The following is a 20354-nucleotide window of genomic DNA, read 5'->3' as shown; positions in this document are numbered from 1 at the left end:
TGGAAGTGGACACTTCCGTGATGATAATTTTGGTAATGTCATGGAACACTTCTACGACAGCACAGGTATGACTATCTTCATTCTGTCATAAAATCGTCATGGATGTACATGCATGACAAAAAACGCGACCTATTGTGACAAACACGTATCATCACGGAAGTGTATTTTTTCTGTAGTGGATCCCCTATACTTGTGGGTTATCAAGACCTTTTTCTGGTGCCGTTGCTGGGGAGCATAGCTCTATTCTCTGAGTCACTTGGTATTTATATCTATTGATCACTATGAGGAATTTTAAAGATCAAAGAACCAAGATTTTTCCTCAACTACGAGGGGAGGTAAGGAACTACCATCTAGTTCTGCACTTGATTCACCTTCTGTTTTGAGTAAACTTGTGACACCTATACCAGCTATTGATTTTGATATGTCGCATGTTATTGATGATGCCACTTCTGCTATGCATGATGCTTATGATGATACTACTTCTTTGCTTGATAATACTGTGCCGCTAGGTGAATTTCTTGATGAGCAACTTGCTAGGGTTAGGGAAAATGAAATTATTGAAACTGATGATATTATCGAAGCTGATGATTATGATTCTCCCCCTAGATATGAATTGCCTGTTGTACCTGAGGGTTATATTATGGATGAAGAAACTACTAGAGACTTCTTTGCTTGCAATGATAGAGATGATCTTAAGAAGGTGTAAGATAAGCTGAAAGAAAAGTGTTTGAATGCTAGAATGCAATATGATCTTGCATTTGCTACTTCACCTATCTGTGTTACTGATAAGGATTATGAATTCTCTGTCGATCATGAGTTAATTACTTTGGTTGAATCTAATCCTTTCTATGGTTATGAATCTGAAACTGTTGTGGCACATCTTAGTAAACTGAATGATATAGCCACCCTATTTGCTCATGAGGAAAAAATTCGCTATTACTATATTCTTAAGTTGTTTCCTTTCACGTTAAAGGGTGATGCCAAGATATGGTTTAATTATCTTGCTCCTGCTTGTGTGCGTAGTCCCCAGGATATGATTTACTACTTCTCTACAAAATATTTTCCTGCTCATAAGAAACAAGCTGTCTTAAGGGAAATATTTAACTTTGTGCAAATTGAAGAAAAGAGTCTCCCACAAGCTTGGGGGAGGCTTCTCCAATTACTTAATGCTTTACCTGATCATCCTCTCAAGAAAAATGAAATACTTGATATCTTTTATAATGGACTAACCGATGCTTCTAGGGACCACCTAGATAGTTGTGTTGGTTGTGTTTTCATGGAAAGAACTGTTGAGCAAGCTGAATTGCTATTGAATAATATATTGAGTAATGATATGATTGGACACTTCCTGAACCAACTCCTAAGCCAACTCCGAAGAAAAGGGGTATTCTATTTCTCAGTCCTGAAGATATGCAAGAGGCAAAGAAATCTATGAAAGGAAAAGGTATTAAAGCCAAAGATGTTAAGAATTTACCGCCTATTGAAGAAATGCATGGTCTTGATAACCCGACACAGGTAGTAAAGGTAAATTCTCTCTATAGATTTGATGAAAGTGATATTCCTCATAATAAGTCTGCTAGTCAATGCTTGGATGAGTTTGATAATTTTATTGTTAAACAAGAAAAATTCAATGCTTATGTTGGTAGACAATTGAAACGTAATGCTTATATGGTTGAACACTTGAGTGATTATATGTCTAGAGTTAAAAGTGATCTTAAGCTTATTAGTAAACATGCTTCCATGGTTAAGACTCAAGTAGAACAAGTATTAAGGCACATGATGATTTGCTCAATGAGTTGAATAGTAAGAATAATGATAATGCTATTAGAGTTATGACTAGAGGTGGTAAAATGACCCAGGAACCTTTGTATCCTGAGGGTAATCCTAAGAGAGTTGAGCAAGATTCTCAGAGAATTAATACCGATGCACCTAGTCCTAATAATAAAAAGAAAAAAATTAATACTAATAGGACTTTGCATGCATCTAGTGAACCTATTATTGACACACCTGAGAATCCCAATGATATTTCTATTTCTGATGCTGAGACACAATCTGGTGATGAACATGAACCTAGTGATAATGTTAATGATGATGTTCATGATGATGCTCAACCTAGTAATGATAATGATGTACAAGTTGAACCTGTTGTTGATCTTGATAACCCATAATCAAAGAATCAACGTTATGATAAGAGAGACTTCGTTGCTAGGAAGCACGGTAAAGAAAGAGAACCATGGGTTCAGAAACCCATGCCTTTTCCTCATAAGCCATCCAAGAAAAAGGATGATGAGGATTTTGAGCGCTTTGCTGAAATGATTAGACCTATCTTTTTGCATATGCATTTGACTGATATGCTTCAAATGCCTCCTTATGCTAAGTATATGAAAGATATTGTCACTAATAAAAGAAAGATACCGGAAGATGAAATTTCCACCATGCTTGCCAATTATCTCTACAACTATAGTACATGTTTTTTCGAATATTTGGATCTACCTTCTTCTAGCATGTTTTACCTGCCAATTACAGGATGGGTTCATCTGTGGCCGTCCACTCTGTTAGATCGAACGGCAAATGTCACCTGGATTCGCCACCCGCGTGATCCCGCCACACCTGAAAAGACAGCCGCCCCTTCTAGAGAACTCTACAAGCTACGGTCTCTTCCAGGCAAATCTACTACCCAAACCTCTCTCAGTTCATCTCACGTTGATTTGTTTTGAACCCACACAATCCCTGATGCTCTGTAACACAATTTCTCCGTTCGTCACACACCATCATCTTCCCGTTCTATCCCCTTCGTCCACGCCCCCAGCACCTATCACCTCCACATCCAGATTGCAGCTCCACCACCGTCTTCATGCAAGCTCAGAAGCTCTGACTTAGTTCGAAATTTCTTGCTGCCTGGTGAGTCCAGGTTCATGGGAGCTAAAGATCCTTCTACGGGCAACTGACCATAGTGCCACTGCCACTGATGGACTGACCACAGGTGAGCTATTCCTTCTCTAGGTGGCCGCCTATCCTAATTTGTTCCTTTTGTGAAGATTCTTTTGCATCAGAATGTTGCTCAAATGATTCTTCTTGCTAACGATGCCATGAAATACATATCCATTGGTCTGATTGTACCTGCTGACTTTTTTCTACTTTTCTTGCACGCAAGGTGTTTGTGTTTTTGTCCAAATTGTTTTCTGTTGGTAGACTATAAAAGGAAGTGCTATCTGAACATAAAGCACATATTAATTTTGTTCATGTCTCATAGCTATTCACAAATTTGAGTATACTTTAATTATTATTCTCGGATTTGGCAAATTAAAAAATGGTCTAATGCTTATATTGTAGGAGTGTAGGTTGTGCTTGCAAACCCCTTACTCATAACAATGAAGAATCAGAGTCATAACCATGAGCCATACAGTAAAACCCAGAAGGTGGAAGGTTGAGTTCCTTTCAGAGATGTTACAAATATTCACTCGACGACTTCACCAAAAGGGAACCAATGTACGTTTTTTGAAATTATACCAATATCTACTTATTATCCTCGATCACATGTCTTGATGAACTATGTGTTTTTGTTTGTTTTCTTTAGTGGGGAATAGTAGTTGTTGTTGTAGAGCAAAGTGATCCTTTAGCAGAAACCGAAAATGTTATGCAAAATGAATTCTTTCCAGCATAAGCGCTACCGCGACCGAGATACGTATCTGCAAATGACTCCATATCAGATGAAATCCTATTTCCAAAGGAATCATTAGTATAAAAGAATGAGGCGTGAGTGCAGTGCAAGTTGTAAAATACACAACCAACACCACAGGAGAAAATTTGAGAGCTAATAATAAGAATATATACATGACAAGTGACTGCTGTAATCGACAAAATATATAGTACTACTAATTTTATCAATTGTCGTTGAATGTCCGTACCTCATTATTTTTTATTGTACGATGTAATGATTGGGTAAATTTGACCCAACATTATAGGAAAGGAAGCCGTGGCCAGTTCAAACTATATGAGTGGCACGATTCAGTATTTACTCAACTAGGGTCTTCATCAAAAGGCAAACATTGTAACTCGGCAAGAGTTTGTGAATCTAAAACTCCATATATAAAAAGTTATTCCTTTGTATTTAAAATTTTCTTGTTTGTACGTACAAAGTTTTTTTTTGCGGGAAGTACAAAGTTTTTAATTAACAAAGCACACGTGCAAAGCACGTGCCTTCGACTAGTACTTTTAAGGGTGGAATACCAAAGAAACTAGGAGACCCAGGAGTACCAACTATACCATGCTCTATTAAAAGAAACTATGTTAAAAGTGCTTTATGTGATCTTGGAGCCGGCATTAGTGTTATGTCTTTCTATTTATACCGTAGACTTCATTTGAATAAGTTGATACCTACTGAAATCTCTTTGCAAATGGCTGATAAATCAACTACTATACCCATCGGTATTTGTGAGGATGTTCCTGTTGTGGTTGCAAACGTTACTATCTTAACGGACTTTGTTATTCTTGATATTCCCGAGGACGACAGTATGTCGATTATACTTGGTAGACCATTTTTGAATACTGCAGGGGCTGATATTGACTGCAACAAAGGCAATGTCATGTTTCGTGTTAATGGTAATGAGCATATGGTACAGTTTCCAAAGAAACAACCTCAAGTTCATAGTATCAATTCTATTAGAAAAATCTCAACTATTACTATTGTAGGTTTTGAACTCCCTCTTCCTACTGCCAAAAAGAAATATGATATTATTATTTTGGGGGACATGCATATCCCCGTTGAGGTAACCTAGTGTTATTCGAAAATTCTCCGATTTCATGTCATTCAGAAGAAGTTTGTTAATAAGACTTGATCAACCTTGTTAATGGATTCCTTTTGATGAGCATGAGATGGATGAATTTAGAAAGCACAACTTTCTGTACCCTCCTTTCACTTTCTGTTATTTAGATTAAATAAAGAAAAAATAGTAATTTCTGTGTGCTTTTTGAATTATCCATGCAATAAAAAAATACCCCGAAAATAAAAGTTCTCCAAATGCCCTGAAAATTTAGTATGATTTTTGATAGAATATTTGAGAATTTCTGGCACTGAGAACACACCAGGGGGATGCACCAGTGAGCCACAAGGATGGAGGGCGCGCAAGGGGGGCACGCCCCCTGTCTTGTGGGCTCCATGTGGGTCCCCTCCACTTATTCCAGCGCCCATCCACTTTGTCTTCCTCCAGAAAAAATCATCCCATAGCTCAAACATGTGTTCTTGCTCATTTTGCTGCCATTTTCGATCTCCTTGCTCCAAGCTCTGTTCACAAAACTGCTTTGGGGGATTGTTCTTCGGTATGTGACTCCTCCAATGGTCCAATTAGTTTTTGTTCTAGTGCTTTATTTATTGCATAGTTTTGCTACTGTGGTGACCCTGTTCTTGAGCTTACATGTCAAATTTATATGGTCCAAAGTAGTTTTGATGCATGATATAGCCTCTAGGCACTTGTGGGAGTAGTTGCTATCAATCTTGTTGAGTTTGGTTCACTTTTATTTTGAGTCACTAAAATTTTTAGAAATTTTCAGAGGAAGAAAATGTTGAGGAGATTGTTGAGAGGCTCCTCGAGCCGGGGTTCGAAGGAAAAAGAAAATGAAGAGAAGGAAAAGCCCAAGTACAGCCTTCCTCGCACCGCGGAGGTTCGATCGTGTGAATGGCCAAGTGATGCATTCTTGGAGGCAGCCGAAATTAATGAGGATTTCTATTACTTCGCTGAGAATGCAGACATCACCGACTTCCTCCACGACCAGTGTGATCGGTATCCCCTACTCACTAATACTTTCGTGCAAAATTTTCATTTTCATGCTAGGAGATCACCACCTGCGGTAGAGTTTTATTTATATGATGAGCACAAAGAGATGACGCTTTATGCTTTTTGTGAGGTTTGCAAATTACCCTTTGAGGGCAGCGTCGAGGAACCACATCATAGTGACATGGAAGATTTTATTAAAGATATTACCGTAGGGGAAAGTAGAAAAGTGTCGGAGGCTAGAGCATCTAGTATAAATTTTCCTGTCTTGAGCTACTACTCATTATTTGCTATTAGATGTTTAATTGGTCGCGGGGATAGTGGAAGCCTCAGTGCTCCTGACCTTGTCATTTTGAGCCATGCTTTACTTCGTGATAGAAGTTTCAATTTAGGCGCTATGGTTGCTAAACGATTGAGCTTAAACCATACGAAGGGCCCCATTTTTGGAGGTATTTTCGCCTTCTGCCTTGCTAAACGCTTCGAGATACCCATTAGGCACTATGAAAAAGAGGAGAAGTTGCTACCCACTATATATTTAGATTATGAAAGCATGGTAGTACATAAGTTTCTTCGTTATGATATGGAAAAGACTCATTTATAGCGTGGTATTTAGCGAGGATACTTTTCAGATTATTACCTTGCCTGCACCTAATTTTTTCAATATTAATTCAGGCATGTATTTTGTTTTGCCCATGGACAATCACGAATACTGGGAGGGGACACGATCCCTAGATCCTGAGCCAGAGCCATCACCTGATCCTTACCAGGAGTCTATTTATAAGTGGGAGCCACAGGATCTCGCCAACCAGTGGAACCCCTAGGATCCTCCTCAGTACACCGGAGAGGGCTGCTTTGATCCATGGGCTTAGACCAACTTAGGCCAAAAGCCTAAGCTTGGGGGAATACGTATTTCTCACCGACATTACATTTATGTTCACACACTCATTCTAGTTATCCGTGTTCATACTTTTTCATTGTATTATCCATGCTAGTTTATTTTATTTTCTTGCTTTCTTCTTGTGTTTTTGAAAAACTTTGAGAAAAAGTAAAAAAAAACCAAAAAAAATAGTTGTAGCTTCTAGCTAGTTTACTTTTCGTGTTTACTTAGTAGTAGTATTAAAAGGAAAACCTAAAAATATTTCTTATTCTTCTTTTGCTTGTTGGGAGCTTTCCCGTGTAAATAGTTTTTCTCGTTCTTGTTTTACTTCCTTCAGAAAAACAAAACTTCAAAAATATTTCAGTGTGTTTCTTTGAAAATCTTTTCTTTTCTTTGGGGGTCGAGAGGAGAAGAGTACGATGAAAATGATGAGTGGCTCTCGTATGCATTATTGTTGATCTAACAAAGAGCCCATATTACCTCATCTTCTCCCTTTGAATAAATGTTTGCAGATTCTAGCTTAGTCCAATGCACGTGCACTATTATTATTATCCACACCGTTCGGTCGTGCAAGTGGAAGACTGAAAGGCAATAGTGATGATATATGATGAAATGATTGAGATGAGGAAAAGCTGGTATGAACTTGACCTATCTTGTTTTTTGTAAATATGATTAGTTCATCGCTCCTGATTCAGTCTATTATGAATGAAACATGTTTGCAATGACAATTTGTGATTATAGTTACTCATGTCGTGCTTAATTCACTAGTATAATGATTTACCTTGCGTGCCAACATGCTATTAAAATGGTTGTGATGTAGTATGATAGGATGGTATCCTCCTTTGAATGATTCGAGTGACTTGACTTGGCACATGTTCACGCATGTAGTTGAAACAAAATCAACATAGCCTCCACGATATTTATGTTCATGGTGATTTATATCCTACTCATGCTTGCACTTAGTGTTGGTTAATCTTAATGCATGTTCATGACTGTTGTCGCTCTCTAGTTGGTCGCTCCCCAGGCTTTTTCTAGCCTTCACTTGTACTAAGCGGGAATACTGCTTGTGCATCCACTTCCATAAACCCCAAAGTTGTTCCATATGAGTCCCCCAAACCTACCTATATGCGGTATTTACCTGTCGTTCCAAGTAAATTTGCATGTGCCAAACTCTAAACCTTCAAATGAAATTCGGTTTTGTATGCTTGAATCGCTCATGTAGCAACTAGGGCTATCTATATCTTCCATTCTAGGTGGGTTATTCTCACGATGAGTGGACTCGGCTCATCATTCACGAGAAAATGCCCGGTTATCGGGATGCCCAGTCCCATGCTCAAATCAAATAAAAATAATCACAGACAAAACTCCCCCAGGATTGTTGTTAGTTGGACAATACCCATTGTTTTGGACCAGCCGTGGAGTGTGCTTGTTGGTGGTGGGGGAGTATAAACTTTACCATTCTGTTTAGGAATCGCCTATAATTTATGTAGCATGGAAGATACCGAGATCGCTTGGTTGTTATGTTGACAATGAAAGCAAACCGCTCAAATATTATTTATCTCTATTTCAAAAACTCGAGCTCTGGCACCTCTGCAAATCCATGCTTCCCTCTGTGAAGGGCCTATCTATTTACTTTTATGTTGAGTCATCATCCTCTTATAAAAATCACCAGTTAGAGAGCACCACCGTCATTTGTATGCATTGTTATTAATTGATATTGAGTATGACTGTGACTGGATCTCTTTTGCCATGAATTACAATGTTTGGTCAGTCCTTGATCTTCAGGGGTGCTCTGCATTTCTGTTTTGCGGTTTCAGAAAAGGCTAGCCATATACCATCTTGTTATATCATATCATGATTGTTTTGAGAAAGTGTTGTCATCCGAGATTTATTAGTATTGCTCGCTAGTTGATTATGCCATTGATATGAGTAAACATGAGACCTAAATGATATTGTGAATATGGTTAGTTCATAATCTTTGCTGAAAACTTGAATGCTGGCTTTACATATTTCCAACAACAAGATCAAACAAAGTTTGTAAAAGTTTTTCTTTATCACTTTCAGTTTGTCAACTGAATTGCTTGAGGATAAGCAATGGGTTAAGCTTGGGGGAGTTGTTACGTCTCCAACGTATCTACTTTCCCAAACTCTTTTGCCCTTGTTTTGGACTCTAATTTGCATGATTTGAATGAAACTAACCCGGACTGACGCTGTTTTCAGCAGAACTGCCATGGTGTTATTTTTGTGCAGAAATAGAAGTTCTCGGAATGACATGGAACTTCACGGAGATAACTTTTGGAATAAATAAAAAATATTGGCAAAAGAATCAGCCGAAGGGGACCCACACCCTAGCCACAAGGGTGGGGGCGCGCCCTACCCCCCTGGGCACGCCCCCTGTCTTGTGGGCCCCCTGGACATCCACCGTCCTCAACTCCAACTCCATATATTCACGTTCGGGGAGAAATAAAATCAGAGAGAAGGATTCATCACGTTTTACGATACGGAGCCGCCGCCAAGCCCTGTTCTTCCTTGGGAGGGCGGATCTGGAGTCCGTTCGGGCTCCGGAGAGGGGAATCCGTCGCCATCATCATCATCAACCATCCTCCATCACCAATTTCATGATGCTCATCACCGTGCGTAAGTAATCCCATCATAGGCTTGCTGGACGGTGATGGGTTGGATGAGATTTACCATGTAATCGAGTTAGTTTTGTTAGGGTTTGATCCCTAGTATCCATTATGTCCTAAGATTGATGTTGTTATGACTTTGCTATGCTTAATGCTTGTCACTAGGGCCCGAGTGCCATCATTTCAGATCTGAACCTATTATGTTTTCATGAATATATGTGAGTTCTTGATCCTATCTTGCAAGTTATAGTCACCTACTACGTGTTATGATCCGGCAACCCCAGGGTGAAAATAGTCGGGACACCTCCCGGTGATGACTGTAGTTTGAGGAGTTCATGTATTCACTAAGTGCTAATGCTTTGGTCCGGTACTCTATTAAAAGGAGGCCTTAATATCCCTTAGTTTCCAATAGGACCCCGCTGCCACAGGAGGGTAGGACAAAAGATGTCATGCAAGTTCTTTTCCATAAGCATGTATGACTATATTCGAAATACATGCCTACATTCTATTGATGAATTGGAGCTAGTTCTGTGTCACCCTAGGTTATAACTGTTGCATGATGAATGCCATCCGACATGATTAGCCATCATTGATCCATTGCCCATGAGCTTTTCACATATTGATCTTTGCTTAGTTACTTTTCCGTTGCCACTGTTACTATTGCTACAAAACTACTATTGTTACTTTTGCCACTCTTACCGTTACTTCCACACTATTTTTCTACTAAACACTTTGCTGCAGATATTAATTCTTTCAGGTGTGGCTGAGTTGACAACTCAGCTACTAATACTTGAGAGTATTCTTTGGCTCCCCTTGTGTCAAATCAATAAATTTGGGTTGAATACTCTACCCTCGAAAACTGTCGCGATCCCCTATACTTGTGGGTTATCAGTATCCTATGAAGACGCATTTGTCCACTTGGGTTTGAACCTTTCCGGCGGAAGCCTTTTGACACAAGCATCTCAGCCCCAGACCTTAAGAAACAACAACTTAGGTTTCTTGCCAAACCACAGTTCATACGGTGTCGTCCCCACGGACTTAGGTGGTGCTCTATTTAAAGTGAATGTAGTTGTCTGTAGCGACCACACCTCAAACGGTCAAGTCTCTGTGCATCAGTGTCATCCCTGGATCGGTAATGCTGACACGCACAGTACTCGAGGAATTATAACAGAGTTTCAATCACACACTTATTACATTAAGTCCTCATAAAGAGTATGATTACATAAATAAATCATGGTTGAAGGCCATCTAAACTAGATAACCGCGGAAGCTTCGAAGTTAAATGAGTCCATCAACTCCAACGGCATAGCTGAGTGCAAAACAACGACCTATCGCACCTTATTCGTCGTCTGAGTATCTGCAACATAAGACGTTGCAACCCGAAATGGGTCAGCGCATGGAATATGCTGGCATAGTTACACTGTAAAGCAATGATAATGCAAGAACTATATCTACATGCAATATTTGGCTGGTGAAGGCTGTAAGTTTCATGATTTTGCATAAAGCTAGTTTTTCCCTACAACAAAGGAATAAATTTATTTAACTACTCCCTTGTTGCCCATTATTTGAGAAGGTAAGCCCAACTCAAATCCTAATTAAAATTATCATCATTAACCCAACATCAAAATTAATTAGAGTAACATGTTGAGATCACATCAATAGATTCAAGTACCAGATACTCAAGATGTTCGTAACCAGGGACACGGCAAACCATGATTAGTTTACACACTCTGCAGAGGTTTGCACACATTTCCCCACAAGACTCGACTGCATCCATGATCGGATGATCGAGACATAGCCTTTTTGAAATATTAACTCTCTACTCCGGGTAGACAGTACCACCTACATCCCTCTACATATACTAGTCTACCTCTTCAAGAGCTCACGCAACTTACTCAACTATGCCAGAGCCCATAATGGCTTGTGTCTGCACACGGAAGTTTCTAGCATGAATAATCTTATGATCCCTTTGAGCTTGGGTGGCATTCCATAGGATAATCACACGGGTACTGCGGGATTTCCAAAACAGATAACACTGGGTACTCCAGGTGCCTCAACCAATCCACCCAGATGTGTATTAAAGTTGCCACCTTAATGTTATCCAATTAAAATATCTCTCAAACTTCCATGTGTGAATCACGATCCAATCCCCGTCTACGAGCATGGCTAAGTAATAATAAGCATAACCTATATTCCCGAGGTGATCAAAAGGTATTAGGTTCCTACCTCAAAACACTACAACCAAAACCACATGTTCCCAATCCTACCAATGCAAATATTTGTGGGGCAGAACTAATGCATAGTAAAAACTGGGTATAAAAGAGTACGATCAAAGTGTAACTTGCCTTGTTGATGATCTGCAAACTCTAGAGATTCATAGTAACAAGCTTCAAAATCTAGCGTAGACAAATAGTAGCATACATAAGCCATCACTCAAACGAAACACGGGAGAAACCAAGAAAAGATCCAAATCGAACACGAAACAAGCAATGGCTTAAACTAACAAGAGTCAAAACCTAACAACAATACTAACATGTGAATTAGATCTTAACATTAGATACATGTGATTAGCTATGATTCGCAAAAAGATTCAACTCAAACGGAGCAACGGAACTCAAAATACGAATGAAACAAGATCGTTTACTAATCTGGACTAAAGTCAAATTTTATAGTATCAAAATCATGTTCAAGTTGATTAACTGGAAAGAGGGCTTCGAGATGAAGATTTTGGCGTTGATTTCATCTAATTTGGATAAATGAGTAAAACGTTATAGTAGTTTGAAAATCAGGGGCTGAATCGTGATAAAAATAATCGCGGATAAGTCCGTGGCCGAAAATCTTTCCCTACTAATAAACCACGCATCGCTTCTGGTCGTACGTCGTTTGTATTTTTGCATAAAAGTCCCTATGTTTTCTGATATTCAACCCGTGGTCCTATTTTAAGTGCTTAATCAAGAAAACGCTTCGTTTTTACACAAAACTCCCTATCGTTTGGAGTATTCAACCCACGATCCGAGTAGATTTGTAAAGGAAAAAAACATGGCAACAAACAGACCACGGGCGCTCGTCTTCTCTCCCCCTCGCCCACGAACTCCTCGCCGCCACCGCCACCCACGCGGACACTTCCGGCGACCTCCGATGCCGCGCAGCACGCCCCCGAGCTCCCCATGGTCCGCGCCTGCCTCCCCTCCGGCCAGATTCTCCGCTCCCGTCCTCTACCGCCCGCTCGCAACCCCACCCCCGTGGCTAGGGTTTCGGGCAGGGCTTCGCCGGCGCGTCTCCGGCGGCCCCAGGTTTGTCCCTCATTCTTTGCCTCCCTCGCCTCCATCTTCCTCCCAGAACTTGGAGCAGCCCGCCTTAGTGTTGCCCGTCGCACTTCTCACGTCCTTATGGGATCTCATCCCCCCTCATCTCTCTCCGTGATTGATCTCGATCCACGTCCTCCTCTCGATGCTGCATAGGGGATAGGCTTCTGCGGTGGGGCATGTGAGCTAGGAGCTGGTGAGGCATACGCCCTTGCCGATGAGGAGTTCTTGCTCTAGGGAGAGAGCAGAGGGCATGCTGGACACTGTTGTTGGTGAGACAGGTGAGGATGAGAGAGAGCAGAGAGAGCAGAGAGAGAGATGATGATTGCTGCACATTTAGATAGAAGGATTGATGGAACTGCTACTGGTCGCTGCTGCTAGAAAGAGAGAGAGAACAGAGATGAGAGATAGGGTCCAACGCCTACTGATTTGCTCTTGTGGATAAAAAAAGAGACAGGTGAACAATAGAGAGAGAGCAGAGAGATAGAGAAGGCATAGAGAGAAGTGTTGATTGCTTCACATTTACATAGATGTTGATGTATGATGTATGATGCTACTGATTGATGCACATTTAGATAGAGAACAGAGATGTAGCTTGCTACTGAAAGTTTTTGTTATTGCTACAGTCCCATCAATCAATGTATATAAACCTGACAATAAATACTACCCAATTCATATCCAGATGATTTGCATCGGTCATCAAGGAAAAAAGACATCACTGTACCCTTTGTATTCTAATTGCAAGGTTAAATAATCTTGTGTGTTCTAACTCTGCGATAATCTACAGTTATTTGGCTCATCGTCGTGTCGCAAGTTTCTGACGTTGCTGTACACCGCGGATTTCGCCGGAAATCCATCTGCACGTACTCCACCGTCTGCCGGAACTTCGTCTGACCTGAGGTACATACTACAGTGTAATCAATTTGCTCTATCATCAACTACTACATAAGCTCTGAACAAGTCAATGCCTAAAACACCCCCCTGTCCTCATTACAAGATGGTCCTGAGGGAAAACAATAATTAGAAGTAGCGATCAAATGTGATAAATCTAGCTAAATTTTTATCTAGGAGGAACATCTATTGTATGACAGAAAAATATAAGAAAAGGTAAACTAATATCATGGTGATGGCAGAGAGGTAATTATTTAATTGACTATTTTGGAAGTAGCAATAAAAGGTGATAAAGCTAGCTAAATTTTTATCTAGGAAGAACGGCCGTTGTATGACAAAGTTTTCATATCAGTGCTACATGGTTCCACTCTATATCTTTGTACTTAATTGGCTGAAGGTTTGCATTAGTGGTTCAGATCAATGCTATATGGTTCCACTCTACATCTCTGTAGTTAATTGGCTTAAGGTATACATAATTGGTTGGCTCTAAAAATATATATAGTAAGTCTTCACATTGTAATAGCTTGAAGAGGTTCACAAAAAAATGGTACAGGAGTTGCAACAGTCTTGATCAAGTATTTTGCATTTCTTTACAGAGGGAGTACTTATTAGTTCTGTATGTTCTTTAGTATATGCTCTGGGAGTCTGAACAATTCAGTGACTAGAAGGGTCACGACATTGCTTTTCCATGTCCTTCAGTTTTCTCATTTGAGTTGGCTACCTGAATTTCCACTATATTAATTCATTCTTGTGCAATTTCTCACTGGTGTTCATGTAATTAGCCTGCAGCCTTTATTAGCAGTGCCTAACATTTGGTCAGTTAGGTAGTTTGACTCTTAGACACTGAACTTTGTAATATCTTTTTACTATAGTTTTAAATAGTAGTAGTTCCTCTGACATTGCATGGTAGTGGTGCTGCAAAGAATTCCACTGTTTGGGGGAAGTTCAGGGGAGCTTCTACTCTGTCCTTGGGAGGAAGAGTGTGCTTGTTAAAGCTGCGAGTCATTGGTGCTCTGCACTTAGATGGAAAATGTGGCAATACTATGTTGAAGTTTGTTATATCCATCCGAGGAGATAAAAGATGTGGCACTCCTGTGCTGAATTTCGTTATGGCCACATGATGAGGAGATAAAAATGTGGAACTAAGTGTAAGCAGGTTCTTGCAGTTGTCTTACTGCATTTCCATGTAATCCAATTTGCCATATGTGATTGTCCAAACAAACACAATATAAACATATATCAAATGGAACAAAAGTAGCAATCTTAGAGTGTCTGTTAATGTGTTGGACACCTCTTATTGCTAAGCATCTGCGGGAAACTTTGCTAATTGGACGACACACTTGTTACACAAAGGAAGGTCTCTGATAGCCTATTGCTTGGTTCTATATTACTGGCACTTTGCTTGCAATTTCTGTTTAAATACCTCATAACTTATCCGCTCCGTGTCTATTCATTTTTCAGAAAAGAATAACTGTTATGATCTAAAACTTTAGCAACTTACTTTCGATGATCTGGAATAAAAATAATAAGCATTTCTGTTGAGAAACCTACTTGATATGTTTCACTAATTTCTGCTGTAGTAAAATTGTCTAATTAGTTACAGATTCTTCATTTAGACAAAATTATGTAACACATGAACTGAAAACTACTTTAATTGGAGGTCCATAGATTTATTTCTGACTTACCAAAAACCATATTAGATTTCATTGTTGTATGATTCATAATCTTGAAGATGTGTACCTTATTTTACTCCATTGGTTCTCGCCCTCTAATAGGATGACCCTTTAATTATTTGTTTATGTAGATTTATTTTCGTAGCAACGCACGAGTAATTTACTAGAGCGAGCGGCGTCGTGGTGATCTCGCTGGCAAGCGATGCGAGGAGGACGGCGAGCTGAGCCGAAGGAGGGCGAGGCATCCACAAGCAGGAGGCTCCCTGGTGAATCGGGGAGACAGCGCGAGGCATCTCCGACGGCGTGGGCCGGGCCGCCGGGTGCCGTGCTTCCTTAGATTCGCGTTTCAGCCATGCATCCAGTTTGTTGCTTCCCTTGATGTCGACGGCACTATGATCAGCTGTGTTCTCTTCCTCCATGTACTAAGCCACGACGAGATGTAAGTGCACTCTCTATTTTGCTCTAGGTTACTGTGTATCATTGCTGCCTTCCACATGTTTGACGAAATGCCCAACCACATTGCTCACACAAAATTCGATGGAAAAAGGAAGCAACATGGCTTATTAGGACCATTAGGCAAACTGAGAGTTGCTTACAAATCTCTTGCATATATGATGCTAAAGGAATTTCTTCCCACTTTGAACATTCAGCATTGCAGTCCATTCCTCTCATAAAACTGTTAGCGAGTTTTCTCAAAATCCATGCTTGCTTAGTTTTTTCTTACCTTGGTAGTGTCTTCTAATTTTTGTACTGGCCAATTTTGATAGCTCTCATACTTTCATTGTAAATTATAATAAGAGGTTGTATAGAAATGAATGGACAGTACAATTAATAGCTCTCATATAGATAATTTTTGTATACTTATACAATGAATGAACATTACAATTACTTTTATAGTGATGTTGGTTGCATAGAAATTCTAGCTTTCTGTGTTATTTCTTACGCTGATTTGCTTATTCTTTGCTATAATTGTGTGTGGTTTCCTAGGGTGGAGAGGCGAACCTCAAATGCGCAACATCTGATCTTGCTTGCTGAGCTGCTATTCCTGGTATACAACCCTTAAACACAAGCATGTCTTTATTTATTTGTTTATCTTGCTTTGCTTCAATGGAAGAAATAAAAAAAGGGCAACCTGGTGCATATAGCTCCCGCTTGCGCAGGGTCCAGGGAAGGGTCCGACCACTTTGGGTCTATAGTACGCAGCCTTTCCCTACATTTCTGTAAGAGGCTGTTTCCAGGACTTGAACCCATGACCTCATGGTCACAAGGCAGCAGCTTTACCACTGCGCCAAGGCTCCCCTTCAATGGAAGAAATAAAAATAAGAAACAATTTTTATGGTGGAGTCCTCCCCACTTGTGCCAAGAGGTCCTGGGTATCTCTGCATTGCAATTTGCAGGGGTAAGACTAGGTTCCTATAATCCCTCCCCAGACCCCACCTTGTGTGGGAGCTTCTATGCACTGGGTCTGTCCTTTTTAATTTTTGTGGTGGATCTCTTGGAAAATTTGGAACAATATTTGATCTGGGGACAACAACTATGAAAACAATTGATCTTGGATTTGAGTTTCTTTTAATCTTTAAATGATGTATGGGGCCAGCAAATTCAGTTATTTGGTTTTGTAAGTTTGATATTTCTGAAACTTGTTAGGATTTAGGGTGCATATATCAGGATATGTGCATCACGCTCAATGGTGAGACGAGAACCTGATCCGATCACATATTTCTTTTGTTTCTCTGGCATGTTCAAATATAGAAAACATGTAGCTTAGTCGATACTAAATGTTTGGCACCAGAGTTTTTTCGCAGTAATCAGATATTTTTTTACCGAAGACCTTCTTATCTTACTGCATGTATCACTTAATATTAACACTTCAACATCACTCGTGGCTATTGGATAGCCATGGTATGTGTTAGTTTTAATTTACCACAGAAGTTCGATTCTTGGGAGACAGGATAGGTGCATACATTACTTTTCTTATGAATCGTTTCTCTTTTTGTGCACTATCTATCTATGAAAACTTTCAAAGAAATTGACGGCGGCGGCTCGGCGGCGGTGTGGCGAATGACGAAGCATCTAAAATGGACGGAAGAGAGGTGGTAAGGCGCGGCTGGGAGACGTACATATTTGAGGAAATATGATTCATAAGGTTTCATATTAACAAAAATTGATAGTCTTTGTAAAGTAATTCGAACATTTTGTTGATTCTGGGACAACTTTATTCTCCAATATGAATCTGTAAGAAAAGATATGGTTGATGGTGGTCCTATGTGCTGGTTCAAATTATCATGTTGGATAATATTGCTTTTACTAGCAGTAGTAGTGTTCTTACTATTTTATTTCCACAAATAACATCATGTTTTGCTATGGATGTAATGCCATATTTCTTGAATGAAATCAAACCCTTCAGTTGCTGCCCTGGTGCTCTTTACTGTTATATTCCTTCATAGAAAGCAAACCTTGTTCATGGCTAACTTATAGAATAGCATTTTTCAAAAAATAACTTATAGAATAGCAGATACAGAGTTCAGAAACCATTAATCTTAGGAACACTCTGACCATGTGTTTGCTTCTGTTGAAGACCCAATATATGATGAGGTGCTGTAACTGCTAATGTTGAGCTATATGGACTCTATGAGCAGAACCACCATGACAAACATACGGGTCAATAGAGTTCAGAAAGTTAAAGTTTATTTGCTTCGAAACTACTCTGTGGATGATAGTTTATGCTGCAGATCATTGCACGACCCTAATCAAACAGTCTGCTGTAGTTTAATTCTATACATGGATGGCACAATCTCATTGTTGTCCAAAAATCGTCTTATTGGTGTCGTGTGCATATATTCAATAATGGATTCAGTTTCAATGTAAATCATTAATTGGACTCCCATGATTGCAGTGGTGTATTGTTCGGCAAAAAGTAGTATTGTCGCCTTTTAATATATACTGCTTGGGCGAAACAATTGGTTGTTACTTTTAATAAAAGTTAACGTCAAGTAATATGTTTGGACCAAGCCCAAATAGCCAAAAAAACTCTTTCCAACCAAACAACCACCAGTAAAAGTCAACAAAAATGCTCTAAAAAATAGTTGTAATTTTTTAATACAGTAAAAATAGCTTTTAAATGTTCACACTATTTTTGTTTCAAACTATTATATTCACATTTTATAAAATTAAAAATTCCCAAAAAAATGTTCCATTTTTACTAAAACAAAGTCCATTTAGAAACATAAAATAAAAAACATTAACAAAGTCCATTTAGAAACGTAAAACACAAAAAAACATTCTTTTCATAAAAGACTTCTATTAAAAAATGTACCTTTTCGGTAAAAAATGCTCTTTTTTAGAGAAATGTTATTTTCATAAATGTGTTAAATATTCTTAAAAAGAGTTCCAATTTTGTGAAAATGTTAACTTTTATTAAAAATAAGGATTTTTCCATGTTTGACCTCATTATAGACGTTTATTAAAATTGAATATAAAAATAATGCACAATGACATATGTGCCTTTTTTATCGCCCGGTGCAAAGCACGGGCATTTGTACTAGTAAAATAAAAAGAAAAGACTAACGAACGAATGTTCGCTGTCTGAACCTAACTGGCGAACAACGTTCGTTAAAACAAACGAATGGACGAACGTCCGCTAAATAAAATAAACCAACGAAAACCGGTCTAAAACGAAACCGCAAAACCTAAAAAAACCGGCTCCGGTTCGTACCGGTTCAGGAGAAAAAAACCCAACAGCGGCGGCGGCGACGGCGGGCGGTGGCGTTGGAGACGAACAGCGGGGCGGCGACGCGGGCAGGCGGTGGCGTCGGCGGGGCGGCAGCACGGGCAGGAGGTGGCGTCGGCAGCACGGGTGAGGCGCGGCAGCGGCGGCGGCAGCGCTCGGCAGGCGGCGCGGGAGGTGGCGGCGGCACACGGCAGCTTGGGATCCTGGGGGGCCGGGCGCGCTTATAAAGGGGCGGGGCAACGGCTTTCATGGGGAGGGGCCGACCCGGGGAGGAGTCTGGCTCGGACTCCCCTCGGTGTCCGTGTGCGGCACAACGGCGGGGAAGGCGGCGACGCGCGGGAGTGGGCCGGCTGGGCTTCGGCCGAGTCGGTCCGGGAAACTTTTTTTAAAAGTTATTTCGCCCAAAAAAGAAAATCCTAATAAAATATAAAAAATCTAAAAATGCCAAAAACAATTTTCACCGTCTAAATAGAATATTTAGAACAAAGTGAACATTTTTCTGGCCCAAAAATGCAATTTTAAAAAAAATGCATATTTTTCCAATTCAAATAAAATAGCAAATAAAATACCAGAAAAAATATAATTTCATTTTTAAAATTCTTTCTCCAATATTTCTTTTAATTTGAAGAAGTCATATTATCTTCTCTCATTTATTTTTAATATTGGAAATATTTGGAGATAAAAATAATAAAAATCGAATTGATCCTTTCTTCAAATTTGAATAAAACTCAAATATGAATTTTGTGAAACCTCCAACTCTCTTCGTAGGCCCTTGAGTTGCTTAAGATTTCTAGGATCTCAACCAAAATGCAAGAATAAAATATGATATGCATATGATGATCTATGTATAACATCCAAATTGGAAATTGGGATGTTACAAACCTACCCCCCTTAAGATGAATCTCGCCCTCGAGATTCAGGATGGTCATCAAAAAGGTTTGGGTGGTCTCTACGAAGGTCTTCCTCTCGCTCCCAGGTGGCTTCCTCCTCGGTATGGTGGCTCCACTGAACTTTGCAAAACTTGATAACCTTGTTGCGAGTAACTCGGCTAGAAAACTCAAGAATCTTGACTGGCTTCTCCTCATAAGTCAAATCACTGTCTAACTGAATCGCTTCCAATGGCACTGTATCTCTCAGAGGAATATCGGCCATCTCCGCGTGGCACTTCTTCAACTGGGAAATGTGAAACACATCATGAACTCCTGACAACCCTTCTGGCAGTTCCAGCTTGTATGCAACTTCTCCCATACGTTCCAAAACTTGGTATGGTCCCACAAAATGTGGTGCTAGCTTTCCCTTAACTCCAAAACGCTTAACTCCTTGAAGCGGGGACACACGAAGATATACTTTGTCTCCGACTTCGTAAACTGTCTCCTTGCGTTTAGAATCTACATAACTCTTCTGCCTGGACTGGGCTACCTTGAGTCTATCGCGAATCAACTTAACCTTCTTTCAGAGTCTTTGATTAAATCTGGTCCAA

The 20354-nt window shown here is 39.9% G+C and overlaps 1 long non-coding RNA gene across 2 annotated transcripts; it reads left to right on the top strand.

The window, feature by feature from the left end:
* The first annotated feature begins 12296 nt into the window (after positions 1–12296).
* LOC123091186 (uncharacterized) lies at positions 12297–17408 on the top strand. 2 transcript variants are annotated; one of them, XR_006442957.1, is made up of 5 exons: positions 12297–12568; positions 13368–13480; positions 15276–15583; positions 16132–16192; positions 17171–17408. It is a non-coding gene; the product is annotated as an uncharacterized lncRNA (long non-coding RNA). The 2 variants fall into 2 exon arrangements; XR_006442956.1 differs by having other exon boundaries at positions 12298–12568; positions 16132–17408.
* Positions 17409–20354: the final 2946 nt, after the last annotated feature.

Source organism: Triticum aestivum, chromosome 4B (genome assembly GCF_018294505.1).
Source record: "Triticum aestivum cultivar Chinese Spring chromosome 4B, IWGSC CS RefSeq v2.1, whole genome shotgun sequence".
In the NCBI taxonomy this organism is placed as follows: Eukaryota; Viridiplantae; Streptophyta; class Magnoliopsida; order Poales; family Poaceae; genus Triticum; species Triticum aestivum.
This window is presented reverse-complemented; position numbering and strand designations above follow the sequence as displayed.